Source organism: Protopterus annectens, chromosome 7.part0 (assembly GCF_019279795.1).
Source record: "Protopterus annectens isolate FY-2018-M chromosome 7.part0, PAN1.0, whole genome shotgun sequence".
Taxonomy (NCBI): Eukaryota; Metazoa; Chordata; order Ceratodontiformes; family Protopteridae; genus Protopterus; species Protopterus annectens.
This window is the reverse complement of record NC_056739.1, coordinates 1,440,337,643-1,440,364,340: the sequence shown is the minus strand read 5'-3', so window position 1 is coordinate 1,440,364,340 and position 26,698 is coordinate 1,440,337,643.

Below are 26,698 nucleotides of genomic sequence, written 5' to 3'. Positions count from 1 at the left end.
TATAACAACCTAGGAATTTACCTTTATTCCTCTGAGCATCTGAAACTAAACACAATGGGCTACAGCCTTTTATTATCAATAGCACATAGCTCCAGAAAGAAGTGTGGTGCTGATCTATTTTATTGCCAAGGCTTCCAAAGCTTAACAGGTTTTAAATGCACTTGCTGTGAGAAAAATAGTCTTAGCTGCTATTAAATCCCAGATTTCTGATACTGTTCTGACATTTTACACCACATACCTGCATCCAGGGATAGGAGTTAGGAAATGAGTCCTCTTTCATTAGTCCCATGAGATAGTGAAGCACTACCTTTTCCTCTTTGAGGATGTCATCTATTTATCCCTCTACTGCAATCTATTACCATAAATATCATAGAACTAGCATGTATTTATGTTTTAAAATTCACTAACTCATTCAATGGCAATGGTAGATCTGGGTGAAAGGAATCTTTGTAGCCATCAGATACGTATCCATTTTTTTTTCATCATCATCATTATGGTATGTTCAAAAGTATTATAATTGTGCTTACTGTACAAGAATTTCTGAATTTATTTCATCCTTGTAAGATTTTCTCTGCCCATAAAACTCCAACCATGAGGTGTTGACAGTAAAATGAAGTGCAATGGATTGATTTCTACCTTGTTTGTGATCTCTCCTGCATTACACAAAAAAGCAGACTACAAGTTAATGGAGCTTTTTCTTACCTTACACCATCTTGCGTGATGCCTTTATATTTACATTAGTGATGATCATTGGAAAACTTAGAACAAAGAACCACTGGCCTTACGAGATAAACACCAATCTTCTTGTACCACTGCAGGTCTTCACTGCACTGAGGAGGAGCATTTGCATCTCCATGTGCTCAAGCAACTCTTTTATCAATCCAAAACTGTTTGCATATTCAGTATTACATAAGAAGTTCTGACATGTCTATGGCTGGCTTCCCTGGAAATGTAAAACTGAAGCCAGGCAGTATACCAAGCTCCCCTTACAGAATATCCTCAATGAAGGTGTTACAACTTTTCTCTCCTATGTTTTCTAGATCACTCAAATCCATTTTCAAGAAGTTAACTGGGTGACAACCATTACATATATTCCACCTTGATATTTGATATGATCACTGAGTATTTGCTAACTTTTCTATCCTATTTAGTAACATTAAGCAAAGCATTGCTAACCCATGGATATGTAGGAGATATTTGCTTGAATTTCTAGACTAACACAAATAAATTTCCAGGGTTGACAACTTGCCAGTTGGCCTGTATAAGACTTTCCACTTTATGCAATTGACTTCATAATGAAGATGTCAAGCAAACATTATTGCATTTTGAGCATCTGCTCACATGAAGTGACTTCTCCTTTCCCCACTCTTAAATCCAGAAAATCCTCAGTCCCTTGTATGTATTACCCTACAGCCCTCCTCAACGTAATTTACAAATTTGTGTCAGTTTGAGATGATTTTTGAAGTAGCACATTGATCTTTTTTTACAGGGATCAGGCTGATTTTGCTTAACAGCGAACCATAAAGAAAGTTTCCTACACATAGAGGAATTGTTTTTGACAAATTACTGAAATTTAATTTCATTTAATTCAAAAAGGCTTTTGAACAAGTAAAGTGTCCCTATTTATTTATGTATCATTCTTGTTTGGTTCAGTCTCCTTGAATGTTTAGTACTTGGTCTGAAGTCCATTCATTTGGGCTTGAGTAACACAGTTGTTTTTAAGTCAGCTTCTACCAGTGTATTATGGTGCAGTGTGAGAAGGTTAGTGGCTAATCCCCTCTGATTTTTGGCGGCCATGAGCTGCTTGCCATATTTTACAGGTGTGGACTGAGGACTCGTTAATTTGGACTGGAAAGATTAAGTATCAGATGAGCTTGCCTTATTCATGAATGACATAGTAATCTAGTTTCAAAAACATAACATCTCCAACCCCCTGCTAAGGAAATTTCAGTCTTAGTAGGAAATATCAGGTTATAGGATTACTCTAACCATGTCAACAAATCTTGTTGGACTGATTGGTCCTAAATCTTCATTTAAAATGCACTATATATTTATTTGGGATTCCCACAGATTAAAATACTCGGTTATACATTTATTTGCCACTCAAGCAGCTACTGTGTATCTTAATAGTATAGCTGACTGCAATATGCATTCCATAGATCATGCAAACAGGGTAGACTGAAAGTTTCCATTAGCACTCCACCATATTGTTTTATATATATTTTCATTTCCTAGGACCTTCTCCTAAACCTTCCTTTTGAACTAGTCAGACACTGATACAGGGAGTTTCTTACATTTGTTTAGTTCACCTGAGATCTCCTACATGTCCAGTTCTTCACTACTGTCTCTGAGAGAGATAATATCTAACCTGCTCAATTGACTCAATTGTTTATAAGTCTACATTGCTCACTTATATATGTTAAGATCTACTTCTTTTAGTACATTTACCAACTCTATGTGATCCTGAAGCTCTGCACAGTATACTTCAGATGGTCCTTTGTCTACACCATCAGATGAAGTTAACATTAGTTAGCTACTGTCAGTAGTAAAACGCAGAGATAGTATACTTTAAGTAGCTAACATTAGTTTGCTACTTAAAGTATACCATCTCTGCATTTTACTACTGAAAGTACTCTTTTTCCTGTACCATCATTTTTATTGTGCTGCAGTCCTTTTATGACAAGGGATATGATCCTTTAAGTTATTCTCTTGAAGTGCAATTGCAAGCTACTTAATTTATGACCTGGTAGTGACCTGGTAGTGAAAGTAGAATATTTAACAGTATATAGTCATGCTATTTAATCATTATAATCATCTTTCTCAGTTCTGTAAAGTTCAGAAATTCTTTATGTTAAAGTCAAAGGTCTGTAAACCCTTTGCACTCCACTTGTATAGATTTTACTTTATGTTTACAGTACATTCACTGTGAGAATAGAATGTGATACTTATATTTCTAGATTATATTCATTTCATCTCATAATGCTCATGATACCTACCATGGCTTTGAAATGGTTCATCAGACAAAAATGGGTAGGATACTCAAAAGCAAAGTATTGCAAATGTTTCTTGAAAGTGTTTATAGAACTTTATCAATGGACAGATGGCATCATTTTTGGGGGTGGGGGGGCAACAGGGAGTATTTTGTCTTACCACAGCTTATCATCATCTTCTCCCTGAGACCTTTCCTTGTTCACTGAATCAATAGAACCTGACCAGCATCCCCAGAAACTGAATGCAACCTATTTTATGCTGTCAAGGAAATCGAGCACCCCAAGGCAGCCTTAAACTGATACCAAGGAGTGTTTAGAATTTGCTGACCTATGTCTTCACAGATGTTTGGCTAGGGAAGGAAAGAGGAATGCAGTTGAGTGATGCTGTGCTCACCCCTCACTTCTGTGACTGATGTTGCCAGCAAATAGTCCTGCTCACCAACTATGAAACATAAGAGGTGGTTTCTTTTGCCTCTGCTGGAGAAATTGCTCCTTTCCAGTCTGTCCCCAGCAGCACATATCACTCTTCCGCACACACGCTCCTTCTTTGTTCTCCTTTTTGCCTTATTCCTCCACTGTTAATTAAAGCAAAACTGCCATGGGCATAGTCACAGGTCCAGAACCCTTCACCATACAGCCTGTCAAGATGACATCTTTTTTATTGAAAATGTTCCCACTATATGTTTTTATTCCAGAAGGTGTGGCTACAATCATTCAAACAGCACCTGCATCCTGATGGAGGTACCTCACAGCTCATGCAAATACCGTCTTATAGGTGTCATGAAAATCTTATAGGTATCTGGTTAGATATTTTTAAAAGTACATCTGGCCCTTCCCTTTTGGGGTGTATATTTAGAATTGGAATGTTGATGCATGCTGAGGAAACATGTCCAGCTTAAATTAGACCTGGTTCTTTTTGACTCTCTGGATCTTACGTATTGCGCCAATACAGACACTCTCCTTCTGTTTAATTGTGTTTATGGAGGACAGAATGCAATTACCATTGCTTTAAATCTCTCATTCCCCCAAGTTCTGAAGTTTTCTGGATTATTTTTTTACTACATCTAAACTGTAGAAATGGAAGCAACAGCAAGGTGGGGAACAAAGTATTAGACAAATGTTAACCAAGCTTTTTTCATTGATTTCTGAGATGGTGTGCTGAAATATCTTCCCCTTTAATAAGAACCCCTCAAGCTCCACACTGACCCTGGCCTAGAATCAGAGTTAGCCCAGAGATAGACGGTGGAACTGACAGATGCAATAATAGATAGTGGCACTGTAGTGGGATTGTATGATATCAAGAAATTGGTGTGAGGGAGACAAATAATGAACCCTACATATCTTTGTAAGGTAATAAAAACTGCCATTCATGGGGAACATGAAAATATTAACTTAATAAGCTTGCAAACAAGTCATGAATTGCCATTAAATATTCAGCTATCAGGTGAATAGTCAAGGCTAATCAGAGTTCTCAGTGTTTGCTGGTTAGCCTGAACAACCAATAAGAATTAGTTCTCTTTACTTTTTATGTACCACTTCACTGTAGTGTTGTAGTATGAAGGCAGTTCTTTATTGATTTGAGGGTACCTTCAAGACTATAATTTCTTTCAAAATGAAGCACTTGGCATGGTAAACTAATAACTACTTTTCCTGCATAGTCAAGCCATCATGCCTGCTTCTGGTACTGTAGCTGCTGCCTCTGGTGTTATGACACAGGAAGTAATAAGGGAGAGCAAATGTTTTCCCTTTTAAAGTTACACATTCATAAAATAGCTCATTGAATAGAAACAGAATTAAAAACCCATTTTTCACTAATAAATGTAATAAACCTACAGCATGGTGCTATGGACTTAAAAAGAAAGACTGATTTCTCTCTAGGTTATCATTTCATCCAAACTCACTTCTTACAGTAATAAAACTGATGATTGTCCAAGATTATCTCCATCTTTTCTGTCATTTGCTACTAGATTACACCACTGATTTGTATTCAGTCTTGTGTACACCAGAGATGGAGCACAGCCAGAGATGGATCATAGTCAAATGGGGCCCTGGGCAGGGCAATGGACTTAGACCCCCCCCCCCCACCATACCACTATTCCATTACTTGGCTATCCCTTCCCAGTTACCTTAAAACATTGTTAAAATCTGTCAATATGCATACTATTTTGTTATTTTACTTTTACACAATAGGTGAGATCTAGATTTAATTGAATACTTTTTTGCAGCAGAAACATTGAATACCACTTAATGAGTGAAACAAAACACTCACATTGGAAACAGAGTCAGCGTCAGCAGCAGTAAACTTCTCTTCTCTTGAAAATCACATTTATTGAAAAAACATCTGACAAGCCATTAGTCAGCAAGAGACATAATGGTATTCATGCTCAAAGATATATAGTGAAGCAGTAATTAGTGGCTAACTGAAGGATGCAGAAATTTAATAGTCAAATTTGTAATGCATTTTCTAACAGCTTGAAGCAGTCATATGGGTATGAGTGTCTCTTTTCAGGCATCCCAAAAACACAGTCTAGTGAGGTAATTTTGTCCAACTTATATACTTGACAACTGAAAGATGTTGGGATCAAACCCTGCACTATAAGAGCCAGCTCAAAGAGTACTAATCTGCTCTAAGTACCACAGAGGCTGTTGTAGACCAACAGAGTACATTTCGCACCCATGTGCCCTGCAAAGCACAGATTAAAATAAAACTGCATTAACAGTTAACATTTTAACATTAACTCATAGACAATGCCACCCAGCTTAATCAAAACTATGTAATAAAACATTCTCAGTTAACTACAACAAAAAAGGAAACCAAGGATCATAGCCAAAGAACATGATTCATATGATGATGCCCTGTTTGCTATAATCATTCTTTCCTCTACACAATAACTACTTTGAAATGCAGGAATTAAGTATTTACATACATATAGAAATACCTTACTTCCTTGGTTGGCTGGAAAGGCAAAAAATGCTGTCAAACAGCAAATAATTCCTGCTAGTAGAAGCAAACTACAGTGGCTGGAAAAACATTCAAACTAAATATGGCAGACAAAATCCACAGTAAAGTAAACACTGCCATGGCAACTTGCATCTGAACCTCCACTAAGAGCAAATTGCTGTTAAGCAACAAATAGGTTATGCTGGCAGAAGCAAATGACAGTGGCTGAAAATGTTTTCACAATAAATCTGAAAGAAGCAACTCACAGTAAAGTAAACACTGCAATGGCAGCTTAAATCTGAAGCTCTGATAATGGCAATCCAAATACTGAGCTTTGAGTGTGAAACCTCAGGAAGTCTTTCTTTCATTGACTCAAATATAGAGCCAGTGATAAAGAGACTTCATGGAATAAGAGATAGAGAGATAGACTTCTTGGAGTTAGAGCAGTCAAGTGGCAGTCAAACAGTATGTGAGTGAGATTTAGAGGGCTAAATCAGTCAAGCAGCAGACAAAAGTGTAAGAATCAGAGTGAGAAAGTTCCGCTGAGTGGCAGCAGAAACTTGTTTGAATCAGAGTGAGACAGTTTATTTATTTATTTATTTATTTATTTATTTATTTATGTAACATGTATTGGCATCCCTGTCAGCACCAGGCCCTAGACAGCTGCATAGGTTAACTTGTGCTGTATCCGGCCTTGTGCACTGCACCTCAGCATGATAAATTACAGCAATTCAAAACTGAGCTGTTTATGCAGCTCATTTAAATGTCAACTGTCATTCTGCTTTCATGAATACTGTAATGTGCTTGATGTAAAAGTGTACTTTTATCACTGGATAAATGGTTGATGCTTAGAATCTCATATCAAAAAGACTGTCAGTATCTTATCATTGCCATTTGTCTTATAGAAAAGTGTGAAGAAGAAGAGCGCAGCATTGTCTTCACTTTCTCACTCTTCTTTGAGATTTTACAGCCAGGGTTGTGGAGGCTTGTGCCATTATTGCATGGTACATGGTTTGTTCTACTGCGAAAAAAAAAGGTTTCATGTTCTTTGAAACCATGGGAGTGCATCTGTTTTGACTAGTGACTATTCTAGGTTTTTGTTATTTTAGTTCGAATAGCTATCAACATCATCAACCCCTTTTTTCCCATTTTCTATATGGGGTCATTGTGTACCATTAACTGTCACCATCTCCCTCAATTCAATGTCACTCTTCCACCTTATTCAATAGTCATGCCTGACTGTCACAAGCCTCCTCTCACACAATCCATCCATTTTATTGCTGGACACCCTTGTTTCCTTTTTCCTTCTTCATGGCTGTCTCAAGTTTTATTTGCCAGGTTATCTTCTGCTTTTCTGCACATATGTCTGAACCACCATAATCTGTTTTCCTGGACCTTCTTTGCAATTTGAGCTACTTGGGCTTCTTCTCTTATATCTTTATTTCTTCATGTGTCCCACACTGGTGCATGCTACCAGCCAACCCAGGTACTTCATCTCCATAAGCTCTAACAGCACTTCATCACCATCACCTCTAGTTTCCTCAACTGCTCTGCCTTCTCTGCCCAGGTCTCTGCATGATACAGCATTACTGGTGACACCACTGTTTTCTTCATCTTATTTGTCAGCGTCTTTGCCATTTTTTGCCATTCATGACCCCTGACACTCTATGCCAATTGACTGCAGCCTCTCTGATTCTAGATTTGACCTCCTCATTCAGACTTCCCTTCTTCTCAACCTCCACCACAGGTAGATGAAGTTGCTAACTAGTTCCACTATTTTCCCTCTGTCTCTATTCTCATCTTCTTCTTCTGTTTTCCCCAGTTTGATGCTATTACAACTGTGTTATCTGTACTCAGGTTTCACCCTATGTATGTTCAGTTTTGCATTCTATTCCCCTATCTTTTTAAGTTCTTGTTCAGAGTCTGCCTGTAATGCCATATCATTTGCATACAGCAACTTTGTTGATCTCTCCCTTTGACCTGTTTGCTAATGTAGTCCATCACAATTTTCAACAGCAATGAGCAGATCCCAGATGAACACCCACTACCACTGGAAACCCCACTGTAAGTCTTTACATTGTTTATGCTTTTTTCATTGGGCCGTTGCGTATAGCCTCCACTAATTCTACCAATGTTCATGTGACTTTGAACCATAACAGGACTGCCCAAATCAGCTTTCATGGGACCTTTTCATATGCTTTCTCTAAGTCTAAGAATGCTCTATTGGACTATTTCATTATCTCTGGCTTCTCCTCATCTATCTCTCTCTCACTGCAAGCATTGGGTCAATTATGCTACATCTTGACCTGAATTGGAAACTGTCTATCTCCCATCTTACTTTCTACTAATCTGTGCATTCATTTATCAATCACCCTATCCAAAACTTTCATGCAGTGTGACAGGAATTTGATACCTCTATACTGCCCACAGTTATGAATGTCTCCTTTGTCCTTTACACTTTCATTATTATTTTTCATTTTTATTTAACATTTGTTTACCGGGAAAGTCCAATTTTGAACAAAGCCAATGTTCAGCAGAGGGTCAGATAGAAACACTTTGTGACGTTGGACGAAACCAGAGCACCAGGAAGAAATCCACACGAATGCAGGGAGGACATGTAGACTCCACACAGAAGGCACTCCAGCCAAGAATCAAACTGGAAACTCTCTTGTTGAGGCTGCAATGCTACCGCTGCACCACTGTGCTGTCAAACTAAGCAAAGTATGCTTATTCTCCAGTCATGTGGAATACACCTTTCTCTCTATACTGCTGTGAGTATCATCAGGAGACATTCCTCCCCTAACTCACCAAACATCATGATCACATTTGCCATGATTTCATTTGAGTCTGTTGTTTTCCCTGACCTCATTTTCCTTTGTGTTGTTCTTACTTTTTTAGGGTGGGCTTCTCCTCTTCTTCTTTCATCTTAAGTTGTGTCTGGGGCAGTACAGCTTCTGTGGGTATTTCTTCATTCTAAAGCTGCTAGAAGTATATCTTCCACCTGTCTTTTAATATTCTATGGCCTGGTGATTCAGTTGTTGCAGGCATTTTTATGATGGGTGCCTCATGAATACCTTCTTTATCTTAATACTTCTTTCTCTGTTTGCCTTGAAACCTGATAGAGTATCTTTGTGCAATCTACTGAGTCACTTTGCAACTGCTCTCTTAGCCTCTTTGTTAGCGAATCAGTATTCCTTTTTAGCCTTGTCCATCTTTCCTATCTGCCACTTTTTCTGCACTCATTCTTTCTTTTGATGATTTCCTGGACTTGTACATTACACCACTAGCTTTTCTTATGTACCTTACTTCCATACCTGCCTCAGCCATATATCTGTTCTTTTGTATCTGTTTTTATATCTGTTGTTTTGAGGTGCTGATATTCTTCTTCAGCTCCAATTATTTTCTGTTCTTCTTGAGGTGCTAGAGCCCTGAGTGATTCCTTGAACTGTTATGTTTTCTCTTCAATCAAATTCCAGGATTTCAGCCTAATTTCTATTGACATTGGAGCCTTCTCTGACCATGGCTTTTAACTGATTGTGGCAACTAGTGATTTATGTTGTGGGCCACCTGTTGCACAGCACATGACTTTGCAATCTCTCATTCTACCAAAGTGCCATTTACTTACTGGAAGGAAGTCCACCTGAGTTGCACATTGACCACTCTTGTATGTTACCTGGTGAGTGTCTTTCTTGCTGAACCATTTTGTTGGCCACCATCAAGCTTTTTCCTTTTCCATATTCCCATTTCCCCGGTATTTATTTATGTATTTATTTATTTATTTATTTTATTTTACATTTGTTGACTGGGATAGTTCGACTGGACGTATGTCCATTTTTAGCGGAGGCCCGGCGAGAAAAGCTCCACATTAAGACAATTTACAAGACAGAAATCTTGACTATATACAATACAGATAATGTCAGACAGGTAAAACATTTCAAATACAGGAACATTTATATAGTACTGTTACAGTAACATACCCGACTAAATAAGCTTAAAAGTTTGAGTAAAAGGATTAATAAAACATTTTTTTTGAGGGTAGCATTGTTTATAAAGTTTACCAAGCCTTAGGAGGTGAGCTACTACAGTAGGAATTAAGAGAGAATATCAGAGGACCTGAAATAGCATGTTAAAGATAGATAGTAAAGAATGGTCCTGGTAGGGGAGAAGGTGTCATTCAGGATTTGTGCATGGGCAAAGCCATTGGGCTTTAAGGAAGATTCTTAATTGCTTCTTGAAAAGTGGGGTAGAAGAAAGGGCTGTCAGTTCATTTGGAAGAGTGTTCCAGGAGTTACCAATAGAGTTTGAGAACAAGCCATCTCCAGATTTGTTGTAGGACTTTAGGGTAGCTACTAGTACCTTATTAGCTGATTGAAGGGTTGTTAGATTTTTATATGGGCAGATAAGGGTAGAGAGTATGGGTGTATCTGTGGGATGGTGTAAGATCTTGTGTATAGTAGTAAGTTGCTGGAAAAGAATTTGGCTTTGCAATTCCAGCCATCCTTGCAATTTAAGATTTTGTCAGTGCTAGGTTCGAAAAGGGGCACCTGTGGCAAATCTAGCTATGTTATTATAGGCTGTTTCCAACTTATAAAGATTATTTTTAGATAAGTTGGTATAGATTGGGGATGCATAGAAAAGGGTGGAGATTAAGTGAGTTCGGGCAATAGCAGTCCTAGCTAGAAGTGTGAGATATGGTTTAAGTCTGTAGAGGAAGCCAAGTTTTTTATTAACTGATTTAATGGTTAGGTTGATATGTGTATTGAAGTTTAGATTATGATCAATTGTTACACCTAAAAGTTTGGTGGTTGTGCCCAGAGTTATTACAGTACCATTATTAGATGTAATTGTGAAGTTGATAGCAGGAGACTTCTGAGTGGGAGAGAATAGTTCCAATTTAGTTTTTTTGGAGGTTAAGGAGGAGACAGCATTGATGGAACCAGTCTTCAACTAAGGTAAATACTGCTTGGGTACTCGAATGAAGTTCAGCAGGTGAGGAGGCTGAACATATTAATATTATCAAGTTGTCAGCATATTGTATTCAGGTGGTTTGTGGAAGGGAGATTTTCAGATCATTTATGAAAATAGTGAAGAGGAGGGGTCCCAGAATAGAGCCTTGTGGGACTCCAGTTGTTATAGGGAGAAGAGTAGATAGTTTATTGTCCAAGAGGACTGCTTGTTGTCTATTTCCTAGATAGGACTTGGACCAATTAACTGTCTGGGTATCTTGTGAAAGTGATTTGAGTGAGTTTTACAGTAATTAATGATTAACCATATCAAATGCTTTTGAGAGGTTAATAAAGAGGGCTAAGGACAGTAAGCTGTTGTTACAATTTTTATTAATGCAGTCAGAAAAGGATAGTAGAGCAGTTGTAGTACTATGGAAAGGCCTAAAACCATGCTGGCAGTCAACTAGCAGGTGGCTTTGGAGGAGATGATCAAGTAGCTAACGGTGAAAACATCTTTCCATAATTTTTGCTAAGGGGGAAAGTAGGGCTATGGGGTGGAAGTTGGAGAGTTCATTTGAGTTCCCACCCTTATGCAGTAGGATAATATATGAGACTTTCCAGAGGGATGAGATGGAACTTTCTGTAATGGTTCTGCTAACTAAGATGGAAACAGGGTAGGCAAGCACTCCAGCTGCCATTTGAAGGTATTCAGCTGGGAGGAGGTCAGCTGATGGAGTGCATAGTTTAAGCTTAAGAAGTAGGGAGTGTATGAGAGATGTTGGGACAGGCTGCAGTTGTACTACATGGGGTAGGGTGGTTGGCAAGGATGAGTCAGTGGTTGGCATGGCTGAGTCAGTGGTGGTAACAGGTGGTAAAGTATTTGCTAAAGACTGAACAGTTTCTGAAAAAAATTGTTAAAAATATCAGCAATTTGGTTGGGAGAATTATGAGTCAAGTTAGAGGGGGTAGGGGTTTTGGCTTGTCAAAGATGGAGTAATTTATTTAATCCTGACCAGAATTTTTGTGGGTTTAGATATTGGGTTTGTTGGAATTTAAGGTAATAGTTGTTTTTTATCAAGGAATATTGATTTTTTAGTGGCATTCCTGAGCTGTCTAAAGTTTACATGATCAATAGGGTCTTTGGTACTTCTCCATATATTCCAGATTTTATTTCTCAGTCTCATTTTTTGTCTTGTCTCATTTGAGAGCCAGGGAGCAGGTTTGTTCCTAATTTTAATAGTATGAGAGGGGGCATGGGGCTCAAGGATTTTTAGGAATGTATTGCTAAAAAAAGAGACTGCTTCATTGAGAGGTAGATATTTTAGGGGTGACCAATTGCAGGCTTTTTGCTCTGCTTGTAAGTTACCTAGGTTCAGGTTCTTTTTGTTCCAGGTGGTTCTAAAGTTTAGTTGAGTGGGAATGGTGATATTTTGTCTAGTTATAAAGGTAAGAGAGTGGTCACTAATATCATCAGGAAGTATGCCTATTTTGTAAGATTGGGGGTTATTGTTGACTAGTATCCAGTCTAAGGTAGTTTGTTTGTTGCTGGGTTTATGGGTTCTGGTAGGGTCATTGATAGTTTGATAAAAGCCATAGAGATTAATGTGAGATATAGGTTTGTCAGTAATACAACAGTTCCAGTCAATATTAAAGTCTCCAAGGAGAATGGTTTCTTTTGGGAATGATGTGGAAAGCCAGTTAAGGATATTTTCAAGAGTACTTATGTTGTTGCCTGGGTGGATGTAAGAGCAAATGATGTATATAGATTTATTAGCATTAATTTGGAGCTTAGATATTAAGATTTCAGCATTGCTAGGTGAGGGAGGTTGAGTGTTTAGTGAGGTTACCTGTAATTCAGATTTAAACAATATCGCTACCCCCCACCCTTTTGTTAGGACGGTCAATTCTAAGGATGTTATAACCTGGAGGGATGATATCATTGTCTTTAGTAACTGGTTTGAGCCAGGTTTCTGTGAGACATAGGATGTCAAAGGAATGTAAGTCTAGTAGGGCATGAAGTTGGGTAATTTTATTTAAACTATGAATATTGAGGTGGGCAATGAGAAGAGAGTTTGAGGAAGAAGAGGGGGTATGGGAAATAGAGGTGAAGGAAGAAAGGGAGTCAGGGAAGGTATTACCAGGCCATGGGTTTGGGTGAAAGTCACCATGTAGTAGTAGGTACCGAGGATTGTGTGGAAGTTTTGCTAGTTTACATAAAATAGGGTCTATTTTTCTGGATTGGAAATACTTAATATGGTTTAATCTGTGAAACTGTGGGAGAAGGTAGGCTGATGAGGATGTAATGTTACTGTGGGTTTGTGAGGCTGATAGATAGTAAGTGGAAGTTTGTTTAAAGGAGTGTTGAAATTGAAAGCAGCTTAGGAATTCATAGCCTGTGAGGCTATGTGATAGAAGTAGATTGGAAAGAATTATGGGCAAGAGGAGGAAATTAGAGAGTTTTAGTAAGCCAGGGTTGACATAATGAGAATGTGGGAATGTAAGTAATGAGAAAATGAAGGGTTATAGAAGGGCAAATATGAGGTGGGTTTGTTCAATTAGGAAAGTATAGATAGTGGAAGGTGTGAGTAAATTAGTAACAGATGGTTGAGTAAGTAATGAGATATGGCGAGCTATTGGTTGATGTGAGGTGGGGGTGTGGCTTCTAGCAGTATAAGGATAGGTGCCCTGGGGGTGAGTGGGCATTGGGGGTAGGGTAGGGAAGTGGAGTGAGCCCGCAGGGTGAACGGAGAGGGCAAGAGCAGTAAGGTAAGTTCAGCCAAAAGACAATCAGCTGTCTTTCGTGTTTGGCGTAATACAGAAGTAACTAAAGTGAAAACTGGGGAGCAGAGTATATAAGCTTATCAGATATGTGTAGATGATTTAGTAAAGTGAGAGTGAGGTTCTCATGTGCAGAGAGGGGGGTTAGAATTGTATTGAAATGCCAAAGAATGGGTGTAGGACCTGAGGGATCGTTAGTTTTAATGCTAGAGTATAGTGTAGGTAAAGACTGTCACCTAGTGGCCAGGGGAGAAATAGCAGCTGGGGGAGGTAGGCAAGAAGCAATTCCAAAGGGATAAGATATAGGATGAGGGGACAAAAGGGTGGAGGGAGGAAATGGCTTTGGGTCTGCGGTAGGCTACTAAATCTCACACCGAAGGGTTAACAAGCAGTTATAGGCACTACAGAAAGGTAGTAAAAAGTAATTTTTCAACATACAAGTACAAAAACTTTAGGAGAACAAGCTTTATGAAGCCAGGCAAGGAGTCAGCTTCAGGGGCATCTTCAGGTTAGCAGGAGGTTATTCTTTAACTTTGCAGCAAGGAGGGAAACACCCAGATGCACTTAAATGTACAAAAACTTTAGGAGTATGATGGTGCCTTTCTACTTTAGGCTTTTTGATACCTCTGTAATTAAGCAGAAGTGAGTGGGGAGGTGTGCAGGTTCAATGTGGGGGAAGGGATAGACACAAAGTAATGCAAGATTGAGAGTCAGAAAACCTGGACTAAGCCAGCTGCTAAAAAGAAAACACGAAAATCAAGCTAAGTTAATTGCAGGTCAGTGTGGCGAAGTATTTACCTAATAACTACAAATGTTATACTACTAATCTAGTACAGAGTGGTGAAAAGGACCACCACTTCTGCAGGGGAAAAACAAAAGAAGTATGGGCTGCAGGTACATAGGTAAACTTTTTCCAAGAGAAAGTAGTTTTAAGTAATTGACCTAGGAGTACTATAGGAAGAGAGAAATTGGGGGGTTGACCAGTAGTGTGCACACGTACAGTGAAAGGGGAAACAGTCTTCAGTTTGGAGGACAGATTAAATACAACTCTAACATACACTAGTGTAGCTGAAAGCACTTTAGTGTTCCACCGACGCAGGGTCTCACACTGCAGGGCAACGAGACAGTCTTGGGTTGATTGGAGGTTGGCCAAGACACAGGATGTAACCTTTGCTGAGGGGACTGGAAGTAAAAAGGAAAAGGAGGTAAATATTAGGTCTGAAGTTTTAAAACACTCTGATTACCAAGTAAATGAGATAGAGAATGCAGGGGAGGAGCAGCAAACCTTGTAAAAAACAACACAATTCTATGAACAACACAAAATGCAAGGATAGCAGAGGGAAAAAAAAGGTAACTGCAGTTGATACCAAGCTATTATAACATATGCTACACTATTATGTATTGTTATAAAGGTTATGAAGACAAAACTAGTAACTACTAAGCTGCTACACACTATTTAGCATTCTCGACTAAAAGTTAGGAACAACAGTGGTATGCTACAGTAACACAAGTAACTTCTAAGATGCTACACACAATTTAACATTCAGCACTAAAAGTCAGTAATCAGTGGTGTGCTACAGAAACAAGTAACTTCTAAGATGCTGCACACAATTTAACATTCAGCACTAAAAGTCAGTAATCAGTGGTGTGCTACAGAAACAAGCACTAAAAGTCAGTTATCAGTGGTGTGCTACAGAAACAAGTAACTACTAAGATGCTACATTCTCCAGCTAACAGTCAGAAATAACAGTCATGTTATGCAGATACACAGTCAGTTGTATCCCACAGAGGTTACAATAACTTCTAATCTAGTTGCCAAACAGGTTACTAATCTAAAAGTACACATAGCAAGTGACAGTATTCACATTATTGAATAAAGCAGCTTTTTACATGTTATTTAAAGTCAAAATATGCTATAAATACAATTCTATACTGGCACAACAAAAACACTCATATGCAAGACAAATAGAGTAAAGGAAAAAAATAACAAAAATGCTCTTGAAATGCAACTCAAGAAAACAAGTGACCAGATAGAGCTGTTACCAATCAGAAATATGCATGAGAAAAATACATACCATGTGTGACACTTCTCAAAAATAGTAGTAAGAGTCATAAACAAGAACAATACCAGGTATTGCGAGCACACTACTGGGGATTCCTATGAAGCAAGGCAGAAAAGCTAAGTCAAAATATGGTGCATTTAGGTCCCCTATTAATAAAACCAACTCATGTAGTCCTTCTATATCGAGTAGCTCCTACAACTACTGCCTGAACGCATATTATTTTTCTCACTAGAACAAACCAACTGTGTGTCATAGACTAAGATTATGAATACTGGATACTGCCCTGCCCTCACAATGATGTTTGATTGTCATGAATCTGTCACTAATTCTGATGACATCCTTAACTGTCTTCTGAAACCTCTCCATCAACATAATTTTCACACTATTTCTAGTCTGTCCTCTACCTGAGTAGTAGACTTTGGATCCCAAGACAAGTGGCTTTGTTGCATTGCCCTTATATCTTGGATCCTGAATAAAGAGGATCAACCTCTATCATGGCAGCCACTTCCAAGTCTTAGTGAGGCTATACGGAGTACATTTATCCTAAATGTATGCTTGGCACATCCAGCTTTCACTCAGCAGAGCTATCACAGATAACCCAAGAAGGGGAAATTATTGAAACAGGGCTACTGGGCTTTATGGGGCACACAGTGGGAACATTGACCCCATCCACCATTAGCATCTGTCCCTGGTTTAGGGTAGAATAGGCTGGGTTCTCAACCTACTTACCACTGGCAAATAAACATGCCCATTCTGGGAACATTAGGCAACATAACCCAATCACCTACCTCTGAATTTTACACCACAGGTGGTTGTTCTGTGCAACCCTTTCCCAGATAGATGCAATCTACAGTCTGTACTGTTGCCCATAATCCCATTCTTTCAGTGAGTTTGAGGTGGAAACACACAGTTTAATTTTGGTAGGAACACCACAGAGACATAGAGAAAACAAGCAAACTACATACATATACTTTTAGAAAAATCTATACCACTGCTATAAAACTTTAGAAACATGAACATGAATAATTTCTGTAAGAACTTTGAAAAAAAGCCTGCAAGAAAAAGAAGCAGAAGAAAAAGAAAAAAAAAAAAAAAAAGAAAAGAAAAACAATAATAATAAAAACAGGATTAGCCAAAGTATTTATCATGACAGGTTAAGAGTGGTAATCATAGTAATTTTGCTTGGTCATAACTGCAATTTATGTTGGTCCCTGCTAAGAGCAGCACTGGCACAATTTATGGAGGCTATTTGCTCTTAAACACGGTAGCCTCAAATGAACTTATGTAAATGAAGGAATAATGACATTAAAATGAGAAATGTTGAATAATTAGTACTATTACTGCTGTTTGAAATTCCGTCATTTGTTGATGTTTCCACACCATGCACGGAAGAGGTCTAAAAAACAAAAGTGTGCCATTTCTATACATTTGCATTTGATAAAGATGCTTGCTGTTGCTGCCATCCTTGCTATTTTTTAGTGTGATGTGCTTGTTTTGGCCAAGCCAAAATCACTTGCCCCCAGTGGTGCTCACTGGCCAAGAAGGTGAAGATACAGACAAAAAATAACATCATAATTTTGATAATCTAGAAATCCTTGATCTATTTAGAGTGAACAGGGATAATTTAAGGACTTCAGTGAGTAAATATATGTTCCATGAATAGGAAAAGGGGAGATGTGTGGCCTTCCTATACCTGTGTATACTAAGGTATGAGGAGACCTCACTATACTTGCCAACGGAACCTTCCAGAGACAACCTGGAATGTACTGGGTGTATTTTAGTCATCTGCTTTGAGGGTATTTCAGCAGTTCCTCAGCATACTATTGGCAATTGTGGAGCAGGACATTTTTCTGGTTGTATCACCACAGGACCGTGCCAGAACCATGTGCGCATTCTATAACATGACACTTTTCCCTGAGGTGCTTGGTGTGATAGATGACTCCCATGCTGCCTTTAGGGAACAAGCAGGACAACAGGATGAGTAGTACCAAAATAGGAAAAAGCTACCATTTCATCAACTGCCGGGTAGTGTGTGATGCATGGGAGTACATCACTAATGTGTCAGGCCAGCATACTGGAAGTATCCATGATTCCCATATCTGGCACACATGCTCACTCAACTGCCTCTTCCTGCATGGTAGGATATAGCATAATAACCTTGTTGGTAAGTGGAATAATTAATTATAATTATCTAATAAGTTATACTTTGGAAAAAATGTACTGGTCATTATTAAACCACCCTTCCCTTGTTTCCCCCCTCTTTTCTTTTCTTTTCTTTTCTTTTCTTTTCTTAAGATGCTGGCTATCCAACTGAGTACTGGTCAATGACCCTGTTCAGAACCCTTCGGGATCTGTTGAAAAAGGTAAAGCACTGTCCTGTCCCAGACATGGGTTCTCACTGAGTAGATGTTTGGCCTGCTGAATGCCCATTTTCATTGCCTGGATGAGTTTGGGGGTGCCCTTCAGCATGACCCTTCTACTGCATTCTGCAGAGTATGATCATTCATCAGTCTGTTGGTGAACTGTCCTATGATGTTTCTGCAACTCCCAGTATACGTCCATCCATGACTGATGGCAGTGTGGTTGGCCAGCTGGCAGTAGTAATAAGGGACCCCATACTGCAGGCTTATGCACGTTGCACAGTTGTACAGGCAAAGAGGTAATGTCTTCTCTGCAATTACAAACCATGGCATTCAGGATAGTGTTACCTTTGTTATGAAAAACACATAGAGTATAAGCGATGCATGCTGTGCTAGTTGTGTGGTAGGATGTCTGGTCACAGCCTGCTGTCAATGTACATCATACATTCCCTCTTATCTTTAAAGATTTTTTTAATATAGGTACTCATATATATATTTGGGTCCCTATCAGTTGATCAAGTTTTCAGAAACTCGAAATTCATATGGTCGAGACCATATGACTGAGTTTTTGAAAACCCAAAGCTTTTGAATGGAGATCGCAATACAGTGCAGAGTGGGAAATTTACCCTTTTCCTCACTGTAGTGCAATTGCTGAGTTGGTGTATATAATTTGCAGGGAATGTGGGGCCGTAGCCTCGAACATGGGGGTGCTGGGGGGGACTTGCCTGCTGTAAAAATGTTAAAACAGGTAGATTTTTGTGTGGGAGGTTATGTTTGAGTTTTCAGAAACTCGATCATATGGTCCTGACCATATGAATTTTGAGTTTCTGAAAACATGATCATCTGACATAGACCCATATACACATATATAATATATATATATATATATATATATATATATATATATATATATATATATATATGTGTGTGTGTGTGTGTGTGTGTGTATGGGTCTACTTCACTTCACCGAAATCCCATTTCAATGACATTCATTTCACTGAGCCCAAATCACCTAAAGTTTAAATTACTGGAAATTCATTTCACTGAATCTCATTTCACTGAATTGTAAGCTATAGACTTGATGTGGCAGTGTGTAGAGTACTGTGAGGCAGGTAAAGGGTATATGCCCTTATCTCCACTGTAGTGTGACCTGGAGTTAGTATATATAGTTGTGGGGTGTAGGGGCATAGCCCCCCATATTGGGGATGTGGGGGGCATAGCCCCCCACTAAGTTTGGTTTTATATTGTCTGGTTTCTGTTAGGAGGATAAATAAGTAGTTTCTAAGTTGTGGAAAGAGGAAGGGTTTAGTTTTCTGAGTTTGTTTTTCTATGGTTTCTCATTTAGTCTTATGAAATGTAACATTGTAAGCTGTCAGTGAAATGAGATTCATTGAAATGAAGTTGTCATAGTTGTGAACATTAGGTGATTTTGTCTCAGTGAAATGAATTTCAGTAAAATGGGATTTCAGTGAAGTGAAGTAGACCAGTATATATATATATATATATATATATATATATATATATATATATATATATATAATTTATTGTTCACTGAGATCTTTGCAGTGAATGGAACTGGCAGTATATAAGGAATATTTTAAACTTTGTAATAGATTGCTCTGTGCATTTTGTTTAGGGACTGCAGTGAGGAATACATGTACTGCTTCTGTTGGAATACTCATTAATTGATAATTGCTATTGCACTACTACAATGAGTAGCTTCAAGAGTTTCTGTGTGTTTAACCATGTACTGGTGCTGTATTCCACCTTGTAGTTTTCATGAGGTGCTACCTTCTGCAGGAAAGGAAAACTGTATAACATTTCTTTTGATTTATTTTAATGCCTCTGCTCTTTTATTTTTTTGATACATAAGACATTGTTTTATTTTCTCTATTTGGGTACAACACATCAGATTAATTAATTCTGTCATAGACCCTTGTGGCATCAGAAGTAATAGCATTCATCAATTCTGCAGTGATGAGGGTGAAGTGGCAACAGTGCTAGTGTTGATGGCAGGATGGCTGTTACTCGTGTAATCATTTTTCCACTGTGTATTATCCTGTTAATAGTGTACTGTTTTAATTTGTGTTGCTCCTCCTACCCATTTTTCTTTTTCATTTTTTAAATTATCTTTCCTATAATGGTTAACAATAGCATTACTCAAGTGAAGTGCACCCTGCCTTTAATAGTGTGATACATAGCAATCTGCAAATTACCCCTTCCCATTTTAATTTTTTTTTACTTGCTACAAGCATTAGTATTACTCAAATCAAATACATGCTGCTGAAGATGCTCTTAAAACTGGTCTACAATGCCTTCTGCAGCTTTCCCTTTCTGCCTTTCTCCTGCATTTTATTTAATATTTCCTTTGAATTTAAAGAGTTACTTTACTCTATGAAACACTCACTGTTAAATTGGCACCAGAAATTTTCAGTAGCTGCACCGCCACCCTTGACTTACAGTAGGTCAAATGTGTCATACACAATGTTCCCTAAGGATAGGGTGGGTGATGGTGCCCATGATCATGCTGGTATGTGAGATTGATGCTGACTTGCTGCAATGATGTGAACTACTGGATGAAAATCATCTTACAGATAGTGACTTCACAGTGCTGCATGAGTCAGACCTCAATTGAGAGCTTCTGTTGTGTGTTGATCAATGCTGATGAGGCCTATATGACTTCTTCTGTGTAATGCCCCATCCCCACTTTTTCCAAAACATACTTGCCATATATCCTGATGGTCCCTATGATGATTTGGTCCTCTTCAGGACTGGAATTGTCTTTCCTTTGTCTGGATCCCTGCTTGCTTTCACCTGCAGTAACATACAGGAATACCCCTAGTAAAACTTAATTAACAGAGATAAGATCCACTCATTACCCCTACAGCAAAGCACTGTAAGCATCTTAGCAGACCTAACTCCTAAGTCTCTTTCCAGGTTATGCATGCAGCACCATAAACAGAACCCTGAAACCTAGGTTCAAAGCAAAATCATCATCATTAGCATAAGGACTGAATGCAACAACAGGAGAACTTCATTGAATTATCTTAGCATCCAATAATGTTCACATAATTAAGTAAAGTGGATTGTAAAACTGTTCAATGTCCTGTTAACCCTTTACACCAGTAATTTGTACAGCATAATCAACACATGGAAAAAAGTATAGAAAGCTTTTATCCATTTCCAATATCAGCATATGTTTGTGTAAACCGGATCTACACATAATAAAATATTTGGTTGCCTTTCCTCGTACATTTCCGACACACATAACAGTACCATGAGTGCACAGCTTTAAAAAATGACACTTCACATTCAAAACCCATGTCTTTACCACTCCTGTCATTGACATTACAATACAATTGCATTTAATATTGACTTCAGAGTAATAAATAAATAATCAAACAAATAAATAATGTTCTTGAAAGTAAATTATCAGTTACATTGAAATTGTTTAGCTTACCAATAATTTGTAAGTAGAAAATTATTTCTAGCTGTCTTTAAAAAGTTTGTACTTTCCCACATCAGTTGCTGTTGAACACAGATAAATATTCTAGATGTACAGTTACTGACAGAAACTGAGGTCCATTTATATGTTTTTTATGCAAATGAAGCTCAGCCTCACTAATCCCTTGGAATCACACTGGTACAAACTGGTGCATATAGTGTCATAGGTGTAGACAGTTTCCCCAGGATTCAGCAAACGTCCGTGCAAGAATTACTTATTCTTGCATGGAAGGGACCATTCCCATGCAGCACAGCAGCGCGTCATGCATATGTATGAAGGCTCGATGCCATGCTCTAAAACAGACACGGTTCTGTGTGTGAGTGCAGGGAGTGTGTCCGAGAGCAGTGCTCTCACAATGCACATGACCCCTGCACTCGGGAATTGCCATTCAGCAATTCAAAATGAATGAAAGTCTGCATGGACACTTTGATGTCTGTGGAGAAAATAAGAGACAGCCATACCTCTCAACTTTACAGATCTTCACAGAATGTCCAATTACTGCTTCATATTTTTGGTGTGTTCCCCTAAAATCTGCACCTGTCTGGCAAACAGCTGTGAATTCAAGTCATTAAATAATAACAAATATTTGATTTTAAGACTCTACATCCTCAGAAAATACATGCTAATCCAAAGCCTGTCATTCTATCAATGTTCTAAGCTTTCAAACAGCAATATTTAAAATATATTCCTTATTTTTTTTTCCTGTGTGCAATAAAGTTTAAGCGTAGCTGCACAGGTTTGCCTGTCACGCAGCTATGCATAACAGAATTTAATCATCAAAAGAAGCTAAACAGAAATATACACAACACTAATAGCAAAACAGGAATAGCATAGTGGTTAGACCGTTTGTCTAGTATGCAGTCAGCTATGGTTTGAGTCCTGCAGCAGTCCATGCATTTTCATATGTGAAACACAGCTAAAATGTATTTTTCATAAATAGGTAGTGAATATTATTATGTATATGCTATCCAGGGTAGTGTAGCAGCACTTAATGTGAGGTGTCAATGAAATTTAAAGTTTAAGCAAGATTTAGCATAGCTAAGCAGATTTGCATACTGGTAAGCAGGGCTAAGCATCTACCCCTTTAAGCAATAGTTATCTTAGCTAAGCAGGTTTGCCCGGTGCTTAGCTTAGCTCAGCAGTTTCAAAACTGTCCAATCATGATAAACGGCAGAAATTAGTCCTATTTAAACCACACAGGTGGGAATACAGCTCATAACCAGTTGTAGTGCCCCACTGTAGGCACTATGGCAGGTGTTGGTGAAGGTGTGCACTTTTTGTTGCAGTGCTGGGGCATTCAGGAGTCGAGGGTCATGGTTGGACTCCTCATTAAAGACCATGAATGGTAACTGCTGCAGGACCAGTACCAAGGCTCCCAATACAAAGTGGAAGCCTGGGACCAACTTGCCTGAGATCTCACCACTGCCACTGGCATCCCTTGGACTGGTGAGCAGGTCCAGCACCACTTTGCCAACGTGAAGCGGAGGAAGGGGGACCTTTTGATCCAGTGGGTCCAAGATGCTCGAGCGGGGAATGCTACAGCCATGTGTAAGTATTAGTCAAAATAAGTGTTCTCCAAACTCCAGCCTGTGTATGCGATGGATAGGTATGCATAAATATTTTCTCTTATCTCCTGTACAGCTGCAGATGAGAGGCCTGTGAACTTGGAAACCCATGCCAGCAGGCTGCAAAGGCTGTGCCGTGAGGCTGGTGAGTAACAATCTAGCTGGTATTATGTAAGGCAAATAAATAAAACATAGTAGAATGTCACCTTGCAGTATTTAAATACGGGTATGGCTTTTAATGACTGAAGAAGCCAGTAGGAGAGTAATAGTGACATACGGGTTATATATCAATGAAAGTGTAATTACCTGTAAATAAAAGTGAAAACCCCAGACTGATGGTGTTTACTCTGGTATTGTATGACTGGAAAGTTTCATGCGCCAAGATCTGATATCAGAATAGTAATGTTGTGTTAACCACTGTTTTCCCCACTGTGCTATGTCAAAAGGTATATAGGAATGTATATAAAAGAATGTCATAATCCCAAGGTCAGATTATACAACCAAGAGAGAATTAGAAAGAAAACATGCAAGGAAGTGACAGTGGTTTCTCAATAGCTCAGTCTGATGAAACACAAATGTTGTATTTTTAGCAGAAACAGCCACGGTATGAATCTCGGGAGTGGTAGTAAGCTGTATGCATAATTTCAAGTAGGATTTTGTGAATATGTGTAGAAACACTCAGGTAGTATCAACATACATTCCCTCCACAGATCTTACAGATGAAAGAAAGTATAATATAACTATAAGAAGCCTGTAGTAATACTGTGTCCAACACCCAAAGTCCAACCCCAAGGCTGCAAATGACAGCAAGATAAGTATATACACCAAGTGGTTTCCCCCAAGAAATAGTCAAAAGTGTCATGCTGTCACAGCTACTGGTCCCTGCTACCAACAACCAGGGTGACTGATAGAAATCAAGGCAGAGTATGTCAGTAGCACATACACACACACACACACACACACACACACACACACACACACACACACACACACACACACACACAGTATAAGTGCACATATGTAACCCTGACTATGTGATTACGGGTAGAAACAGTCAGGTAGTGTTAACAAACATTCCCTCCACAGGTCTTCCAGGTAAGAGAAAGTATAAAGTAGCTATAAGAAGGCTGTAATTATACTGTGTACAAACATACACTGCCCAACCCAAGGCCATAGTTTTTGTAATAACAACTGTAGAGTAATGAGTAGAGCAATGATCATTAAAGCTGTGACCACTACAAGAATCTACATTTGTTAACTGACAGTTGTCTCTCTTCCCCACCTTATCTTCAATGATAATTTAAACACATAAATGAATGGATATGTTTTCCAACAAACCTACTGCTGGGACATGTGTCCTGTTGTTCTACAAATTTTGAAATATATTCCAATTAATGTTCCCTGCTCAAATACTATCATTGGTGGCCTGTTGCTATCAATGTAACCTGCATGCCGGTGTAATGCCCACTGTGGTTCCATATATGCATGTGTTCTGTTCGCTATGCAAATGTTCAAAATCTGTTGTTTTGGGTTAATGGGAATACTCATGCATGCTGTTATAACTAATACTGGAATGTGTTTACCATTACTAACAAACATCTGTTCTAAAACTGCAACACCATAGCACATCAGGGAAGGTTGATCCCAGTGGATCAGCCTCTCCCTCCTCATCTGGCCATGGCACCAGGCCCCAGAACATCTGGGTCCCACCCCAGGACCTCCTTGTCTGCTGGCCCTGCACCACTTTCAGGTGGAACCACCTCAGGGGATGGGGCTACCCCCCCCCCCAGACATGGACACAGATAGAATCCTGTCACTCGAAGCCTGGTCCGAGGTCTCATGTGTAGCGAGCTCCAAAAGGAATTGGGAAATCTGCTATGCCAGCTAGAGGGTCAACCCACCCCTCTTGCTAAGCCCCCAGCACAGCCACCTTTGGGACTGTGAAGGTGCAGTGGTGATTGCCCATGTGTGGGGACCTCAGTACCAGTGTATCCATTTGTGGACTTGTGGGCTTCCGATTACCAAACACCCCTCCCCATCCAAGTTGTTTACCCTCCACATGTGTCATATACTGCCGCTGTATGCTATCTTGATTGTCTTGTCTGTCTTCCTACCCAACCTACCTCCCCAAATATACCTACTATCCTTCCCCAACATTCCCCTCTCACCTTAAAAAAAGGGCAATCTGTTCCCCATAAAAATGTCACCCCATACATAGCTGTCCATTTGGCACACGTATCCACTGGACACATGTAATCCTGTCTAATTGGCTTCACAGCACATTATTGTTGTCTTCACCCCTTTCTCTCAGGGGTTTGAGTGTCCAAATTTACCTCCGAATTCCGTATATATGCACATCTGTTGCTGTAGAAGAAATGGACAGCTATGGACCTTCCCTACACTCATCCTGCACATCCTAGCTATCTTTCATATTGTTTTACCCTCTTCGTGCCCCCGTTTTCACACCTTTCCTATCATCCCTTTTTTCTTTTCTTTTAAAGAAATTAGCATGGGGGTAAGTGGGACTAAGGCTGTTTGCGCAGTGCTAAGCAATGCCTACACAGATTAAGCACTTTTAAGGCTAACTGTCCAGAATTTAGCATTACTCACCACCACAAAAGTCCCCACAAACCAGCTTACAACTCACTAAAACTTTCTTAATCACTCTGTGTCCAAAAGCTCTTCTTATGCCCACTAGCAAAATATTCTGCTTTTGCAAACTTGAACCCAGGACCTTGCACACCATAACTACAACAATTTACCACTAAGCCATTTGAGCCGTAGATATGCCTGATGTTTATTCAAACATATCATGCAGCACAGTCATTCAACAGTAGAAAAAATGTATATATGTGTGTGTGTGTGTGTGTGTGTGTGTGTGTGTGTGTGTGTGTGTGTATATAAATATATATATATATATATATATATATATATATATATATATATATATATATATATGTAGTGCAGTCTGACGTTGGATCCACACTCTGTACCTCTTACTGCAACAACTCTGACCAAAGACTGTCTAAATGGGGGTGATGGGCCCAAGCTAGGGACCTCTTTTAATTATTGCCCTTATCCCTTCTTCCCCAACAGAGCTGTTCTTTCTCGCAACAAAGTAATAAGGCCTGCCAAGACTTGAACCCAGGACCCAGTAAACTATGAGCAAAGCAATGCACCATTACCACATCTGAGCCCTATAAAATAGTGATGACATTCCAAACATATCAGTTAGTACAGTCATTAAACAGTAGGGAAAGAAGTCTGTAGAATCAGTCAGGTACTCTATATATACATGTATATATGTATGGAGATGCATATATGTGGACAAATCTATGCATAATGCACACACACACACACACACACACACACACACATATATATATATATATATATATATATATATATATATATATATATATATATATATATATATATATATATATATATATACATATATATATATATATATATATATATGTATATATATATATATATATATAGAGAGAGAGAGAGAGAGAGCTACATCAACATTTATATCCACAGTTAA